This window comes from Coffea arabica, chromosome 3c, assembly GCF_036785885.1.
Source record: "Coffea arabica cultivar ET-39 chromosome 3c, Coffea Arabica ET-39 HiFi, whole genome shotgun sequence".
NCBI lineage: Eukaryota > Viridiplantae > Streptophyta > Magnoliopsida > Gentianales > Rubiaceae > Coffea > Coffea arabica.
The window spans coordinates 39389758-39401592 of record NC_092314.1 but is presented as its reverse complement, the minus strand read 5'-3'; the positions used below and the strand labels follow the sequence as shown (position 1 = coordinate 39401592).

At 33.0% G+C, this 11835-nt stretch overlaps 1 pseudogene; it reads right to left on the bottom strand.

Annotated features, from left to right (window-relative positions):
- Positions 1-3422: 3422 nt before the first annotated feature.
- Positions 3423-11588, bottom strand: LOC113735926 (vetispiradiene synthase 1-like; annotated as a pseudogene).
- Between the last annotated feature and the right edge of the window lie 247 nt (positions 11589-11835).

The window sequence follows — 11835 nt, the reverse complement described above, 5'->3', positions numbered from 1 at the left end:
TTAAATGATGTTGCCTCAGCAGTCGGAAATGAAATGGAGCAGTGAATAAATCATAAAATTGTGGATACTCTTCAGAGTTGGCAAGTAGTTCAAAAATTTCCTCTAAATGTTGTTCAATCACACTTTCAAATTGGCATGAGATACCAAGTCATTCTAACATGTCTATTAAATTTAATTTCTCCGTGATGGTGTAATCTGTAACTGTTAGTATGCTCCTTATCTCTTCCTTCAGTATTTCAATCTCTTTGGCATACATATCATACATCTGACACAATTGACAAATCACATATGAAGACGTTTAAAGATAAATCGATAAATAAATGAATAGGTTTAATGAAGAGATGGAAATGTAAATGAGAGGTTTTAGGTTCGAAACTTTTTATATACATTTAAAGAAAGGAGAAAAAAAAAGAAAAGGCTTAATGGAGAAGTCTTTTAAATTTTGAATTACTTGTCAAACACGAAAAAATAACAAATTTTAGAAACAAAATTCCGTTTCCTTTAGCCATGGCCAAAAGCCATGTTTTGTCAATATTTTGCACTAAGATGGCAAATATTTATATGAAGAATGGTCTATGGTAGGGTCATGGCTTTGTTGTCCTATGAAGAACTGGAAAATAAGAAAAATGATATATAATGATGTTAGAAAACTAGTGTGGTGTTGACATCACGCGTTCTTGAAAGCTGAAGCCACTTCAACGATTTTTTTAATGTATTTTTCTTTAAAGAATCACACAATCTACAATTGAAACTCTAGACTATTAGGTTCTTTCATGGATAATCCGGAATTTATCATGCAATTATCCTCATACAATTGCAAAATGTGGCAAGGCATGAAGAGGAAGTTACGTACTGCTCATTAATAAGCATGAATAAGTACAAAGGTTTAGTGTATACTAATCGGCACTTATTTATCTACAATGTACTAAACCTTATTAAGGTAACAAATACAAGCCGCTATCATTTCTCTCCCTGCAAATATTTATTATCCAATTACCCTTATGGCATCTATACATATATAATAGATGCAATCAAGAAAAAGCAAAAAAGAAAAAAAAAAACTACAACTCCAGACAACTCAATGATTATAGTGTAATAGTCTATTACTCATTTTATCTGTTTTCAATTTTTAATAAAAACCAAAACTTGACATATCTTTCTGAAAGAGATTGACATTGAAGGCCACATTAAAATCTGAAGGGGTATAATAGAAGAAAGCAGGCAAACAAATCTTTAGGCTTTGTGGAAAAGGTCATATATAATTACATAGGTTTGATAGGTTTATTTTTTCATATTTCTCATTTTGAAATTGTATTTTGGACCCCCGATATAATAGATATGTTTTGTGCATTTATATGACTTATGTGCTTATATGCTTTACTTGCTTTCCTTAAAATCTCGCATCTAGATATTATACTTATGTATTATGTGCTCTATGAGTCCTTATGTATTTACTTGTTTTAATTTATATTTTATTGTAAATAATGAATACATAACATTGCCACACTAGTTCAATACTAGTTATAGTCTTTCTCATTTCCTTGCTAGTAGTCCAATGTTAGTGAGAACATGTAAAAGTGGATTAACCCAATACTAGACCCGTAGACTCCTTCACATGCTAGATTCACGAATTGTATGTCATTCATTCATTTCATGCATATTTTTCTATTTTTATGATTTTTTTTTTTGCTTATTTGTGTGTTATTTTCCCCTATTTTGTACTCTTATCTTGTGTGTGATCCAATAATCTCATTTAGGAATTAGATAGTTCATTTGCTTATTTAGGTTAGTAGAGTTACCCTTCGAGTATGAAAAATTGGCGAGTACGGCTTTTCTAATTTTGGCATTCTATTACCTTTCTATGAGAAGGAAAATTATGTCATGAATTTTAGTTCCCCATACCCATTATATTGCATCCCTCTTTCTTTGAGCCATTTATACATATATATATATATATATATATATATATATATATAAATTTTAATTTTCTTTTCCTCAAATCTCATCTTTGTATGCTCATAACCCTTTCAAGGAATTATTATTGAGTTTCACAATTAATGCAATTTGTACCAATTAGACCTTGAAACGGCATTTCATCCCCCTCCCTCCCCTCCCCTCCCCCCCACAAATATCCCTTTTAGGGTTAGATTTGTATTCATATAAAAACATTCAAATGTGATAAGTTTAAGGATTATATTAGGAAAATTTTGACTAAACCTCGCAGATAACTTAGATTAGGTTGAAAAGGTGCTTGAGGTCGAAATCGACCAGACTCTTGCTTCTTTTTTTTTTCAACCGTGATTTCAGAACCCTTTTCTCTTGTTTTCAAAGATCAGGGATCATCTAAAAAGAGTTTCTCATTTTTCTACTAAAAACTTTTTTTTGATAATTTAGTACACCTAAATTCAATACTAAGTGACAACTCTCTTTTTCTAAAAACCCTTTTTTAGACTATCTTTCAGGGGTCAAAACATCGCATTTTTCAAAATCCTATTATAAGCCTTTTTTCCTTTATTTTCAAAATCAAAAATTCATTTTTTTCATTAAACATTTTTATTCCGAAAATGGAGCACAACATCTTTTTTTCTCTCTTTTTCTTTTCTTTTTCCTTTTCTTTTCTTTCTTCTTTCTGTCTACTTCTTCCCGCTTCTGACCAGCAAACGGATTGGTAGCCATGGAAATTTCGACCGCTACCGCTGGCTAGCCACCGGCTACAACCATCTTCAGTCACCAAATTTCATTCAAATCACGTTCCCACTCAAATTTTCGTGCAAATTTCATTTCTAGTGTTATTTTACAAAAAAAAAAAAAATTGAACAAAAATTGGTCAAACATGCGATTTACAACCAGGTCTCCCCCTTTTATATCTTACTTAAAACAAGCCCAAACCCCACAAATCTTACATCAAAATACTCCGTATAACATGCAGAAATCAAAACAAATGACAAACCCACAAGGAAAAGCCATGAAATCAGAAGTTCACACACAAATATCAAAATTTTCTATGAAACCCACTTGATATATTTAGAGCTGAAAAAAATGAAAAAGGAAAGACTTCCAGTGGTGCTAATGAAGGGTTCTTGTTTTTCCTGCCACGACAAGCCCCTCCCATTGCTTCTCCCTTGGTCTTTTCTTTTTTTTTTTTTTTTTTTTTCCTTTTCTTATGTGCTGAAAACTAATGTTTTGTGTGTGTACTATGTGCGTGAGTTGTGTGTGTTCTGGTGTGTGTTTGGTGTCTGTGTATGTGTGCATGACTTTATGTGTGTGTGTGTATGTGACACACTTTTGCTTAAAAATAGAAAATGTTACAAATTTTTCCATTATAGTTCTTTTATCATGTTCATAGGAATTGCCACACAAATTAAAACTGACAACACCATAGCATAGGTAGAAAAACTGGAAGATTAAAAAACCATGTATACTCAAACAGTTAGTGGATCCATAAGCAGTTCAATAATGTAATCCTTGATGACTTTATGTGGATCAGTAAATCCATCTTCATGATACTTGTAAAGAACATCTTCCATGCGTGCTAGGGAGAGTATGGGCATGAGGACTTCCCTTGACACTGTAGTAGGCCTCAGCCACTCCTCGTTTAAATCCTTCCAAGCTTCTACAATCATCTCTTCAAATTTATCCACTGCCTCTTGCTCGGATACATTGTAATGCTTCATGTAGCATTCATTTCCAGTGCCACCCCTTTGTGTCTCAAGCTTGAAATAAGTCATAAAACATATATACGTAACTTAAAATTTTCAAATGCAGTATGAAAATATATACCTTATAAGAAGCAACATCATTTGTTAATCGGCAAATTGTAGAGCATGCAACAAGAATTTTAGGTCTACTTGATAGCCAATCGAAGACATCCCTTGAGGCTCTCTCCATATGTAGCCAACATGTTGTAAATTAACAGGCGTCGAACCTATTTAATAATAATTACCTACTCAAGAAAATTACAAATTTTGTATATAGCAGTGAGTATGGTCGAATCCACAAGGACTGGAGATAATTTGTTTCTTCCAGAGTCCGAAGTATGGGGAATTTTTGAAGAATATAAAATAATTAATTAACTAACTAATGAAACTACTAATAGAATTAATCAAGAATTAATCAATAGTCAATACGACTCTAGGCAAATGTGCAACTTTTCAAACACGGTCCATTCAACTAATCATCGATGCAAAGATAATTCAATTACTCATTACTAGATTGGTTATAGCCATCAACAAGCTCTGATAACCAACTTTTCCTTACTTTATCGATAGCCAAGATACGACCGTTGACTATTTAACATGAAACCAATCACGCTAGTCATCACTGGTATTAATCAATAGAACAATTACGGATTCAATCAATTAATATGACATTAGATTATTAGGTTAATTCAAATATCGGACTCTTGACATTCAAATAACAAAACAATCATAAGCAATTAAACCAGAAAATATACGAATACCAATAAATAAAACAAATAAGTAAAAAATTCGATTTCACAGATATTTGGAACCGCATTTTCAAATTAACCTTTGACTAGATGCAAAGCTTAGCCACGCCGCATAAATAAATTTCCACACAAATTGATTGAATTCATGAACGTCAAACCGTCTTTAACTAATTAATCAAGAAGTAAAAGATAGTTCTCCCGTTGGGAATTTTGTCGAACAGTAGGCATGCGCATGACAAGGAAAAAGTCAGAAAACTAAACTATTACTAAAGCCAAAAAAACCCAAGCCTCTGTACGTTTTTTTCTGAACATTGACTAATGCCTTTCTATCTCCGTGGTCCCTGCCAAAATTGAGAATCAAACTGAAAGTGAGGCTCTGCCAAATTCCCTTTCTTTTCGTTTTCCATTCCTAGGAGGACCCCTAGTCAGCAGCTCTTCATCAGCCAAAAGCAAAAGGAAATCCGTCTCCTTCTCAACACCATGTGGGCCCGGTTTGTGAAGCCCTTAGAAGTCTTAATTTTTTCCAAAAAGTCCCTCTTATTTTGTGTTTTTCTGTCCCACTTCCTGAAATTGAATCCAGATACCAAATATAAGTATATATAAACAATTAAACAATATTTGGCAAGGATAATGGGAGAAATTAATAATAAAATTACTAACAATTAACACTCTATCATCAATATTAGAAAGGCTACGCTTGTGACCATTCCATTGCTAAAGTATTCTGGATATGCTGGCAAATCCCTCTTAATAAACCACCGCGACTCATTGTACATCCCCTTCGTATATATTTTCCACTAGTTAAAAGCACGAAACAAGTATTAGGATCATGTGATCAAGCTAAAATACCACAAGATTACACGTTTAACCACCCAAACTAAACTATATGCTAGGATTCAAGCGCAGAACACACGACTATTAAGAAATTAAGTACACAATAATTTAATAACAAACAAGTCACATGTGTGAAAGATAAATGATACACAATATTTAATGTAACTCGACTCTACCATTGAGATTACGTTCACGAAGAAAAACTCGTTCTTTATTAGAAGCCTCCTGGCTTCTATATTCTCTTACCTTGTGATGGAGAGTAACATCTTGAAATAGCTCATAAGTTTTGAAATAACAGTTTTAGGCCCTAAGTTTCAAAATTAAGTGTCTCTAATACTACCATTATCTCATTATTTTAATAAATAGCTCGAAGTGAGTCATGCTTATCTATTAGCCTCCAACACTAACTACAAGGGGTATGGATAGCAATGCGTCATGGCCATACTTCTTCTTTATACTGTTCGGAGGCATAAAGCCTTACTTGTTTGCTTAACTCTTTGTCAAGCCCATCAGTGACATTCAAAAGAGCAACGCGGCAAGTTCTCATGTTATCAGAGAGTCGATCCATTTCGCTAGCATCCCACCTGGAACCTGATTGCACATGATTGTTATTTGCACTAGGTAGGATAATCGTCCAAAAAATGATGTTGAACATGTTTGATCATCAGATTTTCCCAAGTTCTAACAAATATGTACTAATTATGCAGATTATTCAAGGATAAATATAGCAGAATATAATAAACAATCAAAACTGCTTGGATTAATTTAATTTACGAACTTCATTTTATGACATCACTTAAACAATTCCCCACCCCCCCGGGCGGGCCCCACCCTCCGGACGAAAATGACTTTGCCAAAAAGTTACTAGCGTGTATGGCTGGTTAAAACTAGTCACTAGCTTGCAACTTTGGCATTACCTTTTTCCTAGAGATAAATTTTAGAAAAATACTTGATCATACTTTATAGTGTTGTTCATGCACCATCTGTCCTCCAATTATAGATTTGATGTAACGACATAGCCTAACACGATAATTAATTCTTTGCTTGGAAATCAAATATAAAGCAACATGATCAATATTCTTAACCAAAAGATCTGTAAACAGCTAATAGATCAGATTATGAACCTGCGTTTAGTTATTTTTCTAATATTCGGATTCTACGGTAAGCGTACCTGTCAATTGCCCCAATTAAAACTTTTAATTCATCAAGAGTTCCATAAGCATCATAGGTGCCATCAAATATCGTACTCAAAACTGTTGTCTTTGCCAGGTTGATTCGGCCAAAAGAGTGCTGAGGCTCAAAGAACATTCCCAAAGCACAAAAGTAGCTTTCAACGAGTCTTACTCTCGAATTAGGAATTTTCTATCCAATTTCCATGTCATTTCCCCACCTGTCAAATAAATCAAGAATGTATTGCTGAATCTCCATGCTTCTATTAGATAGGAACTGAAGTCAATGCCATATTTAGTTCTTGAAAGGACCAAAATACACACACACACACACACACAGATGCGGCCTGCTGTCATATATTGTCTAATAATAAGCTACAAGAAACTTGTTCAGAATTGAACAAAAAGGTAGTATTGAAAATTTTGAAAACATGTTTCAACCGGAAGTTTAAAGAAAAAGTAGTAGTACATCCCTTATTATCTCAAACAATTCTTCTTTGTGCAACATCTGCAACATGTTGTAATCCAATTTCGCAAACCTTAGAAGCAATTCATTATGACATTCTTCTTCCTCATAAGCAGAAATGTAACGGCGTGCCTCTACTCTCAAGCTACCCTTATGAACTGCTTGTTTGAGAGCAGATTTTTGTTGGATTTTTTAATAAAAAAATATCACATATTTATTTTGAATTCAAATAAAATAAATTACAAATTCTTTAAATAAATTTTCAGTTACAAATTGAAACATTTAAATGTGTAACTTATGGGATTTATGTCTTGCTTTTGTAACTTATGTAATGATTAGGTTTTATGAAATCATTTAGTAATTTTTTTTACCGTTATACAATGAATCTAGACTTTTCAATTTGTAACTGAAATATGAGGTGTGAATTCCTATTAATGTTGGTATTTTAATATTCCTAATTTCTTAGCCTATATATAAGGCATCTATCAACCAAATCAAATATATACTTTGCTATCTCTATACTACCTTCTATTTTTTCCTCCACTATTATAAGAGTTTATAGGGCAAAGAACAGTGTTAGTGTGAGGTTTCTGTCTTGCTCCAATAGTGTAGATTGGAGTAAACTACAGTGTGCAAAAGGCTGGGCTGTTGTATCCTGGAGGCGACGTGCTGAGACCTACTACACCGGAGGATACTCCGTAGGAGCGCGAATCGTCTTAAAGAGAGCGACCTAGTCCGCGTCTCAACCCATGCCAAATCAACATATTTACGGTACAAATTATTTGCATTTTTAATGCAAGATTAAGGTATGAATTTTTGTTAATTTATTTGTTAAATTTTATTAGAGAAATTATTGTGACTTATATGATTTATTTTGGTCTAAAACCAACAATTTTAAGACGAGTTAGCCTCTTCACATAAGATAAGGTTATCATTGCATGTTTTGCTTCTAAATAATCTAATCATAAAACTAACATAATCCCGACGATAGGAATCTTACATGGTGTATAACATAATCCGGACAAACTTTAATAAACAAGATATTTCATGTGAATGGTCACAATTATAGACTGAGACTAGAAAGGGTAATATCCATTGGTTTTATGTGCTTTAGAGTTTGGTATCAATATTATGTAAGCGCATATAAATAATTCGCAATATATACCTTTGAATCCAAGCTGCCTATTATTAACAGAATATCATGTATTTGTTTGTTCAAGAAAAACATGGTACTTGCATGATGTCTTTGTATATTAGTAGACCAAATACAATAATTTTTTGCCATTTTTTGAGTTTTTAATATATGTTGTATGAAGCAACTATTTTCGCATGAGTTTGTCATGTTACATAGTGAACTTTCAATGTCTCTTATATTAACGGATTTATTCCGATTGAAAATTTTGGCATTGACATATAAATGATTAATTTGGTGATAAAGATATGCACTCCATGAAATGCATGTATAACGTGGCCAGTTGTTGTCTTAAGAATAGTGGTATCAAGGTGCATAAAAAAAACTGCAATTATGAGGGTTCAAGTTATATTTAAATAGTGAGAGTTTAAAATTCTCTAGTTTTGTCTTCAATTCATATGATCTTAGTCCAGCTTGAGGTCTGCATTTTCACAAGCAATAAACGGTATTGATAATACATGAAGAAAAGATTACACTGTCACCAAGGAAAAATTATATACATGGATAATAGCTTTAGTGGCTTGAAGTTGTGAAATATAAAGTTATTAGCCATATAATTCTCAACAATTCTATTCTCTTGACTTGTATTTTGTTAAAATTGTGAATATGAACTTTTGAGTTGAAAATGTGATATTGTACATTGAAAAATATGTATTCGAGTCAAAGGCCATCAATTTGCAGGCAACCAACAACTTTGGATTTGTATTAAATTATTTCATGTTGTTTGCTATGTGGCTGTCTTTGCATTTAATGAAAACTGGAATACTTAATTTCCTTGCCAAGCATGACTATAGTAAAACTATGCTTGGTATGGAAATGCGGACAGTGGATGTTGACTAAGCTGGTAGTTATGAATTTTGAAACTCTTGAGATTTTTCATTATAAGGCTTGCATTACTTGCAAGTTGAATTTTGAAATTAAAACATAATAGTGCATTGACTATTATATTTTTTGAATTTTCGTAATCTCTAATTTGAGTTGTGCAGATTAAAAAGTGAGCCATGATTTGGATAGATTTGAATTACTTATGAAGTTTTCTTGCAAAAGAAAATTCATTGAGGACTATGAGAGTGGCGGGTTAATTACTAGATTACTAGCCACTGAGAATATTACAGAAATGATGGAAATTAATGTGGCTTTGCTTGATGTGAGCAAATATATGCCCATTCTATTTGCTCAATTTGTGAGTATAACATAATTATTGTTTTTTGAATCTATTCTAACTTTATTTTGAGTAGTGTAGACGAGCATTCACTAAAAAAGTATGACATGAGGTGAAGGTACTTGAAATATTTTTTGATATTTTTGCAAAAGCAAAAATAACCATGGAGTTTTTTGAGAATGGCTTCTAGTGCATCACTAGACTACTGGCCATAGAAAAATTAAAAAAATTACTTATGAGTAAATATACGCCTACACTATTTGGTAAAATTATATGGATGAGAAATTTTCTCATCGAAGATTGGTTCCATGTGTTTGGACCACTAAGAGATTATTTGAAAAAATTCGAGAATATCATATCTTTGTTATTTTATTTGTGTTGAAAAAATAAATCTCAAGCTTGAGTCAAGGATATGATACATCGAGGGGGATAAGACAAAAGTCTAATATATGTTAAAAATCACCTATGAGGATACAACCACCTAGGGACTGGAGATCCCAAGAACTAGGTCGGAGACAAACGAATCATAGAGTGATTTGGTTGATTAATATGCACTACTTTGATTATATTGTCTATCCCTATGATGTAAGTGCATTTGTGATCCTATGACGATAAGCGAGGATTGGATTTTTATTCCCTTAATGAGTTCTATAGCCCTTATGGGTGGGATGTCTAAGTCATAGGAGCATCCTTGATAGACTCACCTATATGAGTGTGGAAGTAGGGCCGCTTCCTATGAGAATTTGGGCTAGTTCTTTAGAGCACTCATGAAAACCGGGATAAAGCACAAGGCCATAAATGTGCTGGCTTATGAAACCTATTTGAGAACACTGAAAGGTTCATGTGTGTGATACGAATTCACGTGCCCTCAAGTAGTCATCGTTTAAAGGCTAAGTCCACTTTGACTCTAGCACGGGAATTGTTGAGCACTAAGTGAAGGTTTAAAGGCATTGCCACCTTCATTATGCATGAATTTTTAATCTTTGCCCTATTAAGTGTTAAGTTTTGAATATTATATTTTTTTATTAAAATAAGTGGGGGATTGTTGGATATTTTAATAAAAAATATCACATATTTATTTTGAATTCAAATAAAATAAATTACAAATTCTTTAAATAAATTTTCAGTTACAAATTGAAACATTTAAATGTGTAACTTATGGGATTTATGTCTTGCTTTTGTAACTTATGTAATGATTAGGTTTTATGAAATCATTTAGTAATTTTTTTTACCGTTATACAATGAATCTAGACTTTTCAATTTGTAACTGAAATATGAGGTGTTAATTCCTATTAATGTTGGTATTTTAATATTCCTAATTTCTTAGCCTATATATAAGGCATCTATCAACCAAATCAAATATATACTTTGCTATCTCTATACTACCTTCTATTTTTTCCTCCACTATTATAAGAGTTTATAGGGCAAAGAACAGTGTTAGTGTGAGGTTTCTGTCTTGCTCCAATAGTGTAGATTGGAGTAAACTACAGTGTGCAAAAGGCTGGGCTGTTGTATCCTGGAGGCGACGTGCTGAGACCTACTACACCGGAGGATACTCCGTAGGAGCGCGAATCGTCTTAAAGAGAGCGACCTAGTCCGCGTCTCAACCCATGCCAAATCAACATATTTACGGTACAAATTATTTGCATTTTTAATGCAAGATTAAGGTATGAATTTTTGTTAATTTATTTGTTAAATTTTATTAGAGAAATTATTGTGACTTATATGATTTATTTTGGTCTAAAACCAACAATTTTACCTGCTTTGCAAGAGTAGAACTTGCTTGTAGTGGCTCACGTTTTAGATGAACAAGCGTAAAAGTGAGGGCTTCTTCTAAAATGCTGTCTTTAGGAGTCCTTACTTGGGCAGCTTCATACAAGCTTAGCAATCCATTTATGTCACTGCATAGTGTTTCCTTGAATTTACTATTAGCATCCACGAATTTGTCAAATATGCCTGTATTTGGCATGTAGCAATTCATTTGAAATTCCTCAAACAAGGAAAAAAAACATTTGGTATATATTAATGTTTATTAACATGATATCTCTTATACCAATAATTCGATCAGATTCAAAAGAGACTAGTTATGTACCGCAAGAGATATTGAAATGGTGTTGCCTCAACAGGCGAAAATGGAGTGCAGCAGTGAATGAATCATAAGAATGCAGATATTCTTCTTCATAATTGGTACTTAGTTTGAAAATTTCCTCCAGTTGGTGTTCAATCTCTTCTTCAAAATGATACGAGATGCCGAGTCGTTCCAATTTGTCTATCAATTTCAACTTCTCGGTGATAGAGCAATGTGTAGCCGTTAGCATGCTTTTTTTTTTTTTAAATAGGGATGCCATCCCTTAATTTATTTATAACCGAAAAGAGTACAGCGAATTAGAGGAGGGTCAAACCTAACCTTTGTTAAGTAAAAAGAGACAACTAAGGATGAACAATAATACGCACATATGGAAAAATCTGCGAATCTAAACACATAACAGATGAATCGAACGAAATCATCTACATGAGGGTGCCCGACATTTGTGGGATTGTAAGTGAGCATGGGAATTTGGTTTA